General features: G+C 48.8%; 1 protein-coding gene across 3 annotated transcripts in view; it reads right to left on the minus strand.

Annotated features, from left to right (window-relative positions):
• Positions 1–13,958, minus strand: part of MTMR12 (myotubularin related protein 12) — a 764,164-nt gene that overhangs the window by 94,486 nt on the left and 655,720 nt on the right. The window lies entirely within an intron of this gene.

Raw genomic sequence — 13,958 nt, forward strand, 5'->3', positions numbered from 1 at the left:
CAAACCTTCTGGAGAAACATAAGAGGATGAAAGATGGATACCCTTAAAAGTACTTTCGAGCCAAGCTATTAAACTGTGCCTAAAGCTTGATAGCATTCAGACTAGCAACTATCAACGTCAATAAACTGGTAATCCTTATTTAAAAGGGAAGTTAATTGTAGTAATCTATTTCACTTCATGCACAGAAAGGGTTCAATTAGATTCCCATATGTATTGTAATACGCCCAACGTGTGGCCTACTGTAAATGTATCTTGATTGCAATTACTTATTTGCCCATTTGCGCAATCCTACTAGGAAAACAACTGTACTATTGTTGATTATAACAGTTATACTAGTAGATAAAAGTATGACAGGATGACGAAGTGGGCCTGATGGAGAAGCAACAGTGACAGGGTGAGTAGTGTTCTAGTCTTCTCGGGACCATCCTACTCTTTGGAGACTCTTACATTCCTCCATACTTGGCCCTCTCTCTACACTATCAGTACTTGGTGTCACAGTATATTCATGCATTAGATACTCCCAGTCCCTTGGGTATGGTTGTTTCTTTGGGGCAATTGTGCACTGATACACTGAACATTTCTGACAAAGAGTATTTTCTACCACCTTAAATATCCCTGTGTATCAGCTGTGGTGCAGGGGTCTTATTATCTCTTTTTTCATCCTTCCACAGCAATACTGGCATTGTCCCAACCACTGCCACGCCTCTTCAGGTGTTAGAAAGAAATAGGATTCCCCTTTGAGTAGAACCTTAAGTTTGGCTGGGAATAAAAGCATGTATTGTAAATGGAGACGTCACAGTTTGGCTTAGATGGAGTAGAACGTACGCCTCTGGCACTGAACTTCTCTAGAGTAATCTGGGATCTTGCAATTTTCATAGCACACTTCACCCATCTTGCGTACTTCAGAAAAGATCATATCTCTGTCTTAGAAGTTCAGGAAGCATGCAATCATCTGCCTTGGAGGGGGTTCCGCGGCGGCCTGCCCCCCCATAGCACAATGTGGCGATTCGATAAAGCATGAGGAGAGTTTGTCCTGAGGTAGGATCTGTCGCAGCCACTCATTTAGGAACCGTGGCACATTCAGGCCCTCAAACCCCTCTGGAAACCCCACACATCTGAGGTTGTTGCATTGGGTTTCTGCATCATCCAGTCTCCACACCATGTCCCTGTTCGTGACTTGAGCCTCTGTGACATCTTTGAGAAGGCGCGGGACTCAGAATCCTGGTTTCCCCTGATTTGACCCTTTCCGCCACATTGCGGAGGTCCTGATGCAGGAGGTAGACTTCAGGAGCTCATCTCACCCACTCTCCCTTCTAAGGCATCAGGGTATGACTGCATAGCGAGATGGAGGTCAGAATGATCAGGTATCGCAGGTGGAGCGGTTCACCGCCCTCGTATAGCGGTCCATTGTGTCCTGACTGGGGATCTTACGCATCCCAGTCTAAGGGGATGATTAACTTTGCGGCACCTCCTAAAATGAGTATTGGTACAGCATCTTCTCAATGGTAGGCTTAATCTTCTGCCGAGAGGCCATATTCACCCTTGATGCGATCAAATTCATGAGGCTTTCAAGTCGTATAGATCACCCACAATGATTATTCCTGTACAAGACCAAGGTGGAGCGCTGACATTCCAAGAAACCGAAGGTAATTCAGAAAGATCCCACAGAGGCAGCTCAAGGGTGTACGCCTTCATAGACCCCTGTTTTTTAACATATCTGCTCCAAGAATGTTTGGCTACTTTTAACAATATAGGGGAGAAGAGTTCAAGCCAGTGGTCCCCAAGTAAAGCATCAATAGGTGGTTTGGCATCTAAAGGCGCAGCAAATGTATTAGGGATCAACATTTCTCCTGAGTTTCCGTCATCAAACCAACAACTGAAGTTGCACAACTAGCCAGTAGGACTCGAAGTCTCTGGTGCACCCACACCTCCCCCATTATTGACAGTTGTAATTTACTTAGTGCTGCTGTTTTCCAACCCATTCTCAAAAACATGTCCATCAGCACTGCATTAAGGACCCTGAACATTAGCTAACAAGGAACATAGAGATATTAGCAAACTATTATAATAGTCTAGACAGTAACATCATTTAGGAAAGGGATATTCTGCCCATAAGGGATACACAAAGACCATCTCTGGAAAGAATCTGATGAGCAAGCTCACATTAGAGCTCAACTAATGATGCCAGAACTGGCATCCTCCATCAGATGATAAAACTGCAAGCCCAAATACTCTAAGGAAGAGGTTCCCATTCCGGTGGCCAGATAGAGCTGTCAGTTTATGCAAATTATGAGGGTTCAGAGGGAACAGACAGAAATTACTTAAATTCACCAGCAAACGGAACACTATGCTAAAAACCGCCAGACAATCCATCTAACATAAAGGACATAATATGCCTGGGGCTCACCACCTATAAACTTTAAAAGCCAACCTCCCCTCCTGACATTCAGGAAAAATCTGAAAAAAATACCCTCTCTTGATTAGAATGAAATTCTTATCCTTCTTTTCATAAACCTCCATAATGTGTGGACTTGTTTGATCCGCATTACCCCCTACCACTTCAATATTGCCCTTAACTGTATATCAGTATAGATATTCATATAGTTACTTTAGTACTGCTATTGTTGCTTACCAAGTCAAATGCATTGTTCCAGTTAAATGTAAAGTACATAAATGCCCATGAGTGCTAATGTACTACATAAGAGCACTGCATAAATAAAGGAGGACATACCAGGAAATCGCATGGTGTACCCCCTCAATGACAATTCCATGTGTGTTCCCACTATGATTTATGTGGCTCGCCAGAGGTTACACTGCCAAGGCTAATAATAATGGAGACAAAGGACAATGCTGTCAGGTGCCCCTCTGTGCTGGCCACAAATTGTAGATCACATCACCCATCTAAGCCCATGCCACAAGGTCAGAGCATAATTGCTTGGTCCATTATATTTATTCCTCCATTAAAGTCCTTACATCTCAAGATAATGTAAAGGAATTCCAATGTAGTACCGAATAAGGTGTTTCCATATCTGTGGAGGTCGCCACAGAGTTCTGGTCAATTTCAAGTTTACCGACCAGGATGTTAAAGAGCATACGTATAGCCAGAGAAGTGCTTAGACCATGTACAACCACTATTATCAGAGTGGTATAACCGCAGCAAAACTCTCAATACAGAAAATTATTTTTTATTCAGAATTGGGCATACACATCTAAGACCTCTATGAGGGAGGAACTTAGATGTTGATCTTTGTTAGGCTGAGGCAGAACCAATACAGCTTCCCAAATAGTAGGCAGGAGCGCACCCTACCATGGTTGGCAAATACATATTGTACAGGTGTGGCGCAAGTATCCCTTCTATGACTGACAAATTAATGCTGTTGACAGCCATCTTTTTCCCAGGATTTACCCTAACATATTTGAGACATAGCCATTTAATCTTGGACAGAGTGGGAGATTATTTAAGAGCTCTTTTTGTTCCGAGTTAGTACATCCAGGTTATTCAATCCTCTCCTTGCAAACCATAGGCATTGCAAAAATCCCTGCTGTGCACTTTGAGCTAAGGAAAATGCATGACAGTCTTGGAGAACTCACTTCAACTTAGCACATTTACTTCATGTTTCTCCTTAAAGCTAAAACTGATAACAAAATATATACATTGGCAGCTAGAAATAAACAAATACCAATCATGCAGCAGGGAAGCACGTAGTACATTAAAGCAAAGCCAGGTAAAAATGCAATGGTTTGTTGCATAAAAAGTTAGTGCTTCATTGAAAGCTCCAGGTGTAAGAATCAATGTGTTTGTACTGACAGGCATATTAAAATGTTTGCAGACAGCACAAAAATAATTGCTTTCTCTCCACACCACCTTGATGCCCCACCCCCTTTGCTTTACTGAGTTTCCAGAGCAATGTGAGCTCTTCTTTATATCAAGACTAAGCCATTTTCAGTACAAACCCAACTGCCTTTAAAAGTAAGGTAAAAACAGACACAATGTCATGAATAAGTTACAAAATGCACTTAGAAAAACCACGACTGAGTGAGACTGGTGAGACTCATGAATTCCACTGAGAGGACGTGGACTTGCACCCTTCCGAGGAGGGGAATGCTACACAGTTTGAAGGCCGGTGCCTTAAGGTAATTTTATCATGCAAGTACTCTATGGGGAATCGGGTGGAGACATTATGCAGCTTTGATGCACAGTCTTCTTATATAGACCTTGAAAGCATCCCATTAAATCAATGTATGCCCCATAGCAATTGTGTTTTCCCTAATGTAACAGAGAATACTATCCCTAATCGTGCCTCTGTAAATGAGTAGATACAAACACTCACCTGGGCTGGTCCAAGTGACTGAGAAGAGCTCACACAAGGAAGCAAATTAATTTAAAGGGATAGCTCCTAAGTCCACTCTGTGCATTTCACACAAGAGGGATTGCTTCATAAGACCTAAAAACGTAGCACTGTGTAGATTCACCCGGGAACAAAACAGAGAGAACTCTCTTCAAGAACATTATTTTACACTTACTATGTCTGTTGATGACTGTAAAAAAGTAATAGAAGCTAATCACTCCAGCAATGAAAACCTCTTTCGACAGGAAAACCAGCTAAAAAACGCATCCTTCCACTTAGTTTCGCTAGGTCAACCTTGAACATTCAGGCTACATTAAAAACACATAAAAGATCCCAGTTTTCCGTTTTTACTCATTTCTCACAGATATATACAGAGAACAAACAATATTTCCTGTCTGTATTCATGTAAACATGGAAAAATACTGAAATTGTGCTTCTTGTGAGAGACTTTCCAAGCTGTCTTTCATGAACTCTTGGCAAAAGCTGAGCAGATAGACAGCATGGCGAGTTAAAAAACAGGATGTGATTTCCTTAAATACAGGCATATGTTAACATATATTTGTCCTGTAATGCTAATATGTACCCGTGAGTTTGGTGATTTGTTATATGTGGCTGCTTTATTTGCTAAAAAGCAACATCATCCACGTATGAGGGCACGTGTAAGAGTTAAATAAATGAGCAAATATACAATTTTACTACTCCTATTATTCTCAAAACACAAAAGAAATATGGATAGATATCAATAAGATGGCCACAAAATAAATATGGATAAATACAGAGGGAAATGTAAACAAAATAAAGTAAACTACAATAAAACCAGAAGTCCTATTTATAATCCCATTTACCAATATTCCTTAAATCAGTGAAAATCAATAAAAAGATATAGGACAGGGGGCATGGCCAAAGTGTCCGATATCGCGGATGCACATTAACGTCTTGCAAAGCCCAAACCTGTGATACGTCCATAATGTGGACCAATTAATGATCATCCACGGACCAGACCGGAGGGCAAGAACAGTGGAGCCCCCTCTTTGTGCTCCTGAGCAGAGGATTCGGCGATTGCGTGCTCTGTCTGGGGCCCCCTTGATCACATGGAAGAGGCCAGTTGCCACGGGCCTACCCCTCGATCCGGTGGGGCCTGCAGGATGATCCTCGGCACAGCGGAGACCCACCTGGATCTGCCTGCAGGACGGTGAAACGACACAGGCCTCTGCGGCGGTCATGCAGAGAGGTGAGGAATCCATGGCGGGTGCCCACCGAGGCCTTGTCCTTCTGCTGTCTGGCCGCTTCAGTGAGGACCAGAGCAACCCCAAGGCGACCCTGAGGAAGTGCTGGGCAGAACAGGGTGTGACCGCAGGAGGTGAGCTGGGCGGACTGCATTGTGGGAACCGCCTTAGGGGTCTTGACCCTCCCTCCCACTGGACACAGGCTGGCGAGGGGATATGATAGAGAGAGTCGAGCTGGGAAAAGAGCAGATTCGGGTCCCTGTGACCGCCGTGAGGTGAGGCAAAGATTCTGCGTCATGAGCCGGCCCCCCACCGGAGTCCTCTTTCCTTTGTCACCCGGCTGCCTTGGAGAGGGCAAGACTAAATCCGAGGATGCCCCTGAGGCAGTACCACCTGGAGCGACCAAGTCCGCAGGACACGAGGAGTGAACCATGCAGGCTGACTGAGGAGTCTCGCTCCTCTCACCCCCTTCCTATCAATACAGTCGGGCAGCGGGCTCGGAGCAGTGGTGCCGCCAGAGGAAAGTGGAGCGCCGACTGTTGGGGCGGGCCCCCGATCCGCTTGAGCTGCTCGCTGGCCGGGGGCTGACTGGAGGCCTCAGAACTACCGTTGCCTCGTGCCCGGCGGGGCTGCTCCTAAATCCCTGGTTACCGGCTGCTGACGGTGCCCCAAGCGGAGGCTACGCAGGTGCCCCAAATAGATTTTTCTGTCGACTGTGGGCTGCTAGAGGCCGCTGGTCCCTGGATCTGTCCTCGCCCTGTGCAAGTAGGCTGTGGCTGTTACTTGCCATTGGCTGTATTGAGCCCGGATTGGGGACACAGTAACGGGGCTGAGATGGGGGATGCCCTCAATGTGTGGGGAAAAGCCGTGCCTCAGGGAGATACTTCTGCTGGTGACCCATTTGCTTGAGACTCCCCCCACCTTCTTTTTCTTCTTCGGCCTACACTACAGGTTTCTTCAAATCCTATCGCTTAACACAGATCTGTAGTCCCCCATCACCACTGAACCCCAGGGACGCCCCTGGGATGCTGTGGACCTTGTTGAACTCTGAAGACCAGGGCCACATCTCGGCTTCCCAACTTGCTGCTGGCCCGGGTCCTGGGTGGGGGACCCTGGACCCCGCATCGCTCACCCCGCCATCCATTGGGAGGCTGCTACTGGGGCACTTATACCAACACACCCCATAGGCCAGGGCTACAGAGTGGGCCCCAAGGAACCATCCCCGGATTAGAGAGTCAAATACCCTGCTGACTGCGACTATGCCCCCGTGCGACCTGCCTAACAAATTGGAAACCCGGGCCACACGCCTGCCTCTGCGCTTACCCTAGGTGCTGCTGTCAGTGACCCAAACACAGTCTTATCCAGCGCGGAATCCACGGCCCACATTAACCGCTCTTCACCAAGATGGGCAAGAACAGGCCTGCCCACTGGGGCACCACGCAGACACAGTTGAAAATTGATTAATTTACGTCTGGCTCCTCTGCGAGCTCCTCAGACCGCCTAGAGGACGGCGGGCCTGGTCCCTCACACCTCACCACAATACTACAGGGAATTCAGACCTCACAGTTAGCGGTGGAAAACAAGATTGGGGAAGTTCGGATGGGCGTTGCCCTGCTGCACCAAGATCTCCGAAACGCCACAGCCAGACTGACCAAAGCAAAAACCCGGATCTCATCTGCTGAAGATATCATCTCCACTCTAAAAAAGCATCCACTCTACTCACGAAAACGCCAAACCTCAACAGTTGAGCAGAGGATGCCGAAAACCGCTCCCGGTGTAATAACATCAGCCTCATTGGAGTCCCAGAGCAGGCAGAAGGCGATGACCCTAGACAGGTTGTGGACCAAGTGGAGAGTTGGATGAAATCTTGGGTGTCCGCCAACTGCTTATCTACATTGTTTGCAGTCAAAAGAACACACCGTGCCCTAATCCGCAGGCCACCGCCGGGGACTCCGCCTCGTTCCATCTCTGTCCGCATCCTGAACTTTCGGGACAGAGATGCAGTCCTTCAGGAAGCCAGATGGCAGGTAGATCTCCGCTTTAAAGACACCAAAGTACTACTCTTCTCGGATTGTACCTATGAGGTCCAGCAGTGACGATGCTCCTACACAGAGGTCAAGCAGAAACTGAGAGCGATGGGAATTTAATACGCCTCCTTTTCCTATCGCTGATTCGGGACCTTTATCTGAATAAATCCAATTTTTTCGACACCTGAAGCCGTCTGCCAATGGCTCACGGAGGAGCGCCCACTGCAGGGACCTGCTGTCTCCCCCTCAGGGCCAGGGCACCGGGCAGAATGTGCCCGGTGCCCTGGCAGCACAGACTCTACCCAAGCCACGTAGAATGCACAACTGGTCGAGGAGGGGACGTTCACTGTCCCCCATGGGATCCCTTCGGGAGGCCCCTCTCCTGCCCTTCGAACAGGTACCTGGCGCAGCTTTGGGGGGAGAAGAGGTGCATATTGCGACAGAGAAGCAGGGAACCCAGCAGTTAGACTTAGCCGTCCCCCATTCGAACTCAGACTTGTCCCGTTGCCCCATTATTGAAGCACTGCCAGCCAAACTCTCACTTGTCTTAAATTGAGACTCAGTCTTTCCCTACATGTTATGGTACAGTGAGGATGAGGAGGCCAAGAAATTGTGTCAGCCTCTGGTCCAGGGTCCCCGACTAGAGCGTCTTTGGGCCTGGCTGCTGCTTCCGGGAAGCTTGCAAAAGGCCGTGAGCGAGGTATTGTTTCTGGAGGAGCCACCTCCCACTGCCTTGTCTGCCCACCTACCAAGGGGCAAGCTGAATCCATTGGGCCACAGCGACACACCGGGTGGTCCAAACAGCCTCCACTTACCAGATTTACAATAACGTTGGTAGAACTTTAAGGATTTTTACATGGAAACTGGGGTGCTCATATCAGCCAAGACACTTAGAATGTTACTGAGTACATTTTTTTAAAATGTTTTCTCTCTTTATAGGGCAACATATGCTTCTGGGTTAAAAGTTTGAGGAGGGGTGGGCATGGGGGGGGGGGGGGGGGTTATGTTTACACACTGTTTGTTGCTTTTCTGTTTAACCCTGTTTCTTTCCTTCTCAGGTTATGGCACATACCGTATTTTCATGCGCAATCCTGAGGTAACTCTCCTTTACCTTTTGCCACTAGCACACCTGACAGAGCGTCCTGGGGCCCCACAGATGACCACTACAGGGGTACACCATTGCACGTCCTCCACACCAACCCTAATCTCACGCACATATGACCTTTTCAGGTTATGTTATGGAAAGTTAATGGGCTCCTAGACCAAGTGAAATGAGCAGCCGTACTTGCCTTCTCCCACCAGCATCACCCGGAAGTCCTCCTGTTGCAATAAACCCATCTCCTGGAGGATTGATGCCCCTTCCTGGGCCAGAGGGGCTATGACAGTTTGGGGGTTGCCATCCTGCTGCACCGCTCCTTTTTATGGTGGCAACACGCGTTATGCGTGACCGCTAGAGGTCCAAGTATTACCACTAGTTTGAGTTTATATACCGCCCATTTCCTCGACTACCGTGGCACAAGATCTCTCCCCAAAGACATCTTTATCAATAATGAAAGGCCTCAAATCCGGCTTCAATGGCGGAGGTTCTGAATCCCATAGTGAACAGCGTTTTGAACGTGTCTCTTCTTAGGGGTCAGGTCCCAGTAAGCTGGAAGAGCGCGAAAATGATTCCCTTATTGAAAAAACCTAGGGCCGATCTCATGGTCTTGACTAACTACAGACCGATCTCTCTGCTGTCTTTCTTTGCAAAGACCATAGAGAAAAATGTTCACTCGGTGATCTGCAACTTTGCTGAAGCCAAAAACCTTCTCCACCCGAGTCAGTCCGGTTTTAGGCAGAACCTTAGCACAGAGACAGCTTTGCTGGAGGTCTCCGATTCCATCAAAGAGACCCTGGATAAAGGTGGCAAAGATGTCCTAGTACTCCTAGACTTCTCTGCGGCTTTCAACACCGTGTTGAAGTGGTTCTCCTCTTTCTTGGAGGAGAGAAATCAAGAGGTCTGGTTGCCTCCGTTTTCAGCCAGTGTGCCGCCCTTGAAGGTCGGCGTGTCACAGGGATCTATTTTGAGCCCTGTACTTTTTAATCTGTACATGGCTCCCCTGGCTACCCTGGTGGAAGCGGGTGAGGCTATGATTATATCCTATGCCGACGACACTCAAGTGCTGTTCTCTTGAAATAAGGGGGAGGAGTTTCACGGAGAGAACATTAATAAATGTTTGAGAGAAATCTTTGCCTGGTTCAGACATAACCATCTTAATTGTAACCTGGAAAAGTCCGAAATTATCTTTTTTGGTACCCCCCCCTCTGGACGCCTGGAAACAATGGTGGCCCACAGACATTTCTCCCCCCCAGTCAGCAGTTAAGATTGTAAAAAACCTGGGAGTGAAAATGGACGACGCCTTATCTATGGCAGCTCAAGTTCAGTCAGTAGTGGGTACGTGCTTCAGCTTCTTGAAAATGCTCCGTAGGTTTCTCTTCCTATTACCGACTTCGCACAGACAGACGGTCGCTCAGGCCCTTTTACCACCAGATTGGACTATGCCAACGTCCGCTATCTGGGCCTTCCGGAGTTTATGCTCAATAGACTGCAAGTCGTGCAGAACCCGCGAGACTCTGACCTAGAGACCGGACCACCCACCACCTGAAGAAGCTGCATTGGCTGCCTATCCGATGCAGAATACTTTTCAAAGCACTTGTCCCTACTTTTAAAGCCCTACATGGCATGGGGGCACATTACATCCGTAGAAGAGTTTCATATTATGTACCTGGTAGATTCCTTAGATCAGCACACCAACACTTAATCGTTATCCCTAAGTGTCTTAGAGCCCGCTGTGGCGGACGCTCGTTCCAAGTGCTAGTGGCTAGATTCTGGAACAAAATGCCTCTTTCGTTGAAGCAGGCCACAAGTATAATGGCTTTCAGGAAACAATTGAAAACCTGGCTGTTCCAACAAGCAGTATAATGGCCGACCACCCCGGGACCGATGCTCCATCTCGGTCCTCTGTAGTAGCTGTGCGCTCTACAAATCCAGTTTTAACATACCATAACATAAAATCTCCTTACCAGTCTCCCGCAGGAAATCACGTTGATAGGAGGCGTTTCTCGTGGGATAAGCGCCCACTGTCACACCGACTGGCCCACGGCTGGGGGGGCTCTGCGATGCCTGGAGGTCTTGGCACCCTCAGCATCTGCAATTCATGCATGCCTCGGCCGCCCACCACACTCACTACAGGATAGAACTGATCTTGCTGCCCACCCCCGATTGCCAGAAATTGTCTCAGATCCAGATTCTGGTCTGCAGCATTTCAGATCATTCCTCCTTATTTCCACGCCTGGGGCATCCTGTGGGTGGTCAGTGACCCCTGGGAGCATGAACACCAGGTATCTTCCGGACAAAGAGTTTAAACGCCGCCTTCGGTCTGAACTCCCGTTATTCTTTGCGACAAACGCTGGCTCTGTGACCAAGACAGGAATGCTATGGTCCGCTAGTAAGGGGACAATGCACAGTTTTGCTAAAAGTTATAAGAGACAGAGAGCGTGACCAATCAGCCCTGGATTGGAAGGGCAGGCTCTCTAGTTGGAGCAACAGCTGGAGGTGGACCTTCAGGCGGGTGTCAGTTACCAGCTGGGCCTTATCAGGGAAGATATTAGGCTACAGTCCCTTGAGGCAGCCAAACAACTATGGAGGGCCACAACAGCCAGAATATATGGCTGGGGGGCCAAAAAACAGGAAGTTACTTTACTGGCTGGCATCACATCCGCAGGCCAACAGGATGGTCCAAGAAGTCCTCGTGGCACATGGTCAACCTCAGCACTTCCTACCAGAGTACCAAAACCTATATGCTAGACCCGCTGCCAGAGAAGCAACGGTAGCGCAGGCCCTTCCTTGATTCATTCCCACTACCACCTCTGCCCACCCATAATGCCGTGCCCTGGACGAGCCTCTCACAGCGGAAGAAATCAGAGAGGCAATGTCCGTAAAGGCACCCGGCAAAACACCTGGCCCTGACGGTTTCCAGATGGAGTATTATAATGCATTCTGGGAGACTCTCACACCTATCTTTTGTAGTTCTATCAAGAGGTCGTACAGGTCGGGTCTTTCCTGGCAGAGGTTGACTCTGCAACTATAGTAGTGATACCCAAGTCGCATCCCCCCTCCACTTCATGTACAGACATTCGCCTAATATCCCCACTAAACTGTGATGTGAACATTTTTGTAGCGATTCTGGTGAATTGGCTATGGTACATTATCACGAGTCGGGTGCACCCGAACAATGCGGCTTTATGCCGCTCCAGAGCACGAGAAACTGTATCTGAAGGATGCATTTAGCTCTGGCAAACTGACATTGTGTGCCCAAGACCTTGCTTTACTACTTTTTGACTGAAAAGGCCATCGTTTTGGCGGATTGGGACTACCTACAGTCAGTGTTGATTCGAGCAGGCATCCGACCCCGATTCAACTAAATGGTCAGGGCCCTTTACGCCAACCCCACTGCCCGGGTTCGAGTAAACGGTGTCCTTTCCGAAACCTTCCCTATAGAGCATTGGCGATAGAGCCCCTGACTATACTTATCTGCACGGATTCCATTTTAGCTGATTGGATGTGGGGGACAGGCCACAAGGACCGTATTGCGCTGTATGCGGATGAAGTCCTGCTGTACTTGGTCAAGCCAGCAGTGAGTGGACCCAGATGCGTCAAACTGCTTGAGCGGTTCGAACGAGCATCTGGTTTGTGGTTGAACCCCACCCAAGTCCGTGCTGGTCCCCCTAGCACAGACTAGGGATTACTTTGATTGGCAGGCGATGATACCCCTGTGTAGACTTAGCTTCAAGTACCTAGGTATATGGGTCACTTTACACCCTGAGATAACTTGGACCCTTAACCTCCAACCTCTGGTTCGGACCAGTCTGATCTTACTAAGTGACGTACTCTCGCCCTCAACACTTTAGGACGTAACACCCGCTACAAAATTATGATCCTCCACGATTCCTGTATGTTTTTCAGAACTTACCGCTTCAGCTGCCCCGGGCCTGGTTCTTGGCCCTGGATAGCGCCACAACATCACTCCTGTGGAGGGGCGCCCGGTAACACATCGCATATGTACATTGCCAAAGGAAGCCTTATGATGGGGGCCTGGGTGTGTCCAACCTCTATCTTTGCTACCTATCTTCCCGCCTACTCGTCATCCAGGACTGGTTCAATGGCGGTTGGTCAGGCCCCGCCTACCGGGTGGAACTCTCACAGCTGGACTTGTCTCAGATTCAGAACATGCTTTACGGAGCCTGATCTCGCTCTTCTTGCTTGTCGCCTATGGTGATCCGGGTAGTATTTCTCGCATAGAGCGATGTGTGCATGTGCGATGGGAGACTAGACTCACGCAACAAACCCCCACTTTGGCATGGCACTTGGTTGAGGGAAACGGCGTCTCAACGGCTTTCGCTCCTGGGACCTCACTGGCATCACAAGATAGGGGGATGTTTGGTCGGGGTCACATATGAGGTCTGCAGCAGACACACAACCTCGCACACTCCCAGTTTTATAAATACCTTCAACTCAGACACGCCCTTGCCGCCCACTCCTTCCCACCAGACTCCCTGTCAGAGTTCAGCCCGCTGGAGGCCAAACTGTTGATGGGACACATTGATAGGTGTGGGATCTACAGATTTATTGCACACTCATCATTAATGCCCCCGGGACACTGGATCATCTTAAAAACCGATGGGAGGGTTGGATGGGCCCTATTGAGGTTGAAGACTGGAGGGACGCGCTAATGGCCCCACAGGGACTATCAACCACATTCAGACTAATGTAAATGTAGTATACTTGTAAAGCGCACAGCTGCCTCAGCAACGGGGCGTCCCGGCGCTGTATAACGCTGTGGAACCCTTCCTGGCTCTCCCTGTGAGATGCCCCTCCTGGGCACCCCCAGGGTGAAGCCAGGCATCCCAGTGTTGTTGGGGCCGTTGTGGAGATTAAGCAAGCTATTGCCCAGAGTTGCAGCGTGGGACCCATGATTAGAGTAGGCGCTGAGGCGAGAATTAACGAGTCCGCGGACATTGAGCCCAAGACCCTGTCGCGTCGGGACTTGAACCCTGGTCCCGGGCCTGATCTCTGCTTCAGAGTCTGCCGCTCTAACCAGTGAGCCACACTTCTCTACTGTTTACATCGAGCCAGCCTACGACATACCTCCATCCGCCCGCGATGCGGAATTGAACCCGCATATTTTTACCACATGGTATGGGCCTGCAACGCCAAGCTTAACTACTGGATGGACTGGACCAGGGAGTTGTCCGGGGTTCTGGGCTGGGAGATTCCCCTGTTCCCACTGCTGATTTTTTTGGGGTGTTTGAGGGTA

Source organism: Lissotriton vulgaris, chromosome 3_1, assembly GCF_964263255.1.
Source record: "Lissotriton vulgaris chromosome 3_1, aLisVul1.2, whole genome shotgun sequence".
Lineage (NCBI taxonomy): Eukaryota > Metazoa > Chordata > Amphibia > Caudata > Salamandridae > Lissotriton > Lissotriton vulgaris.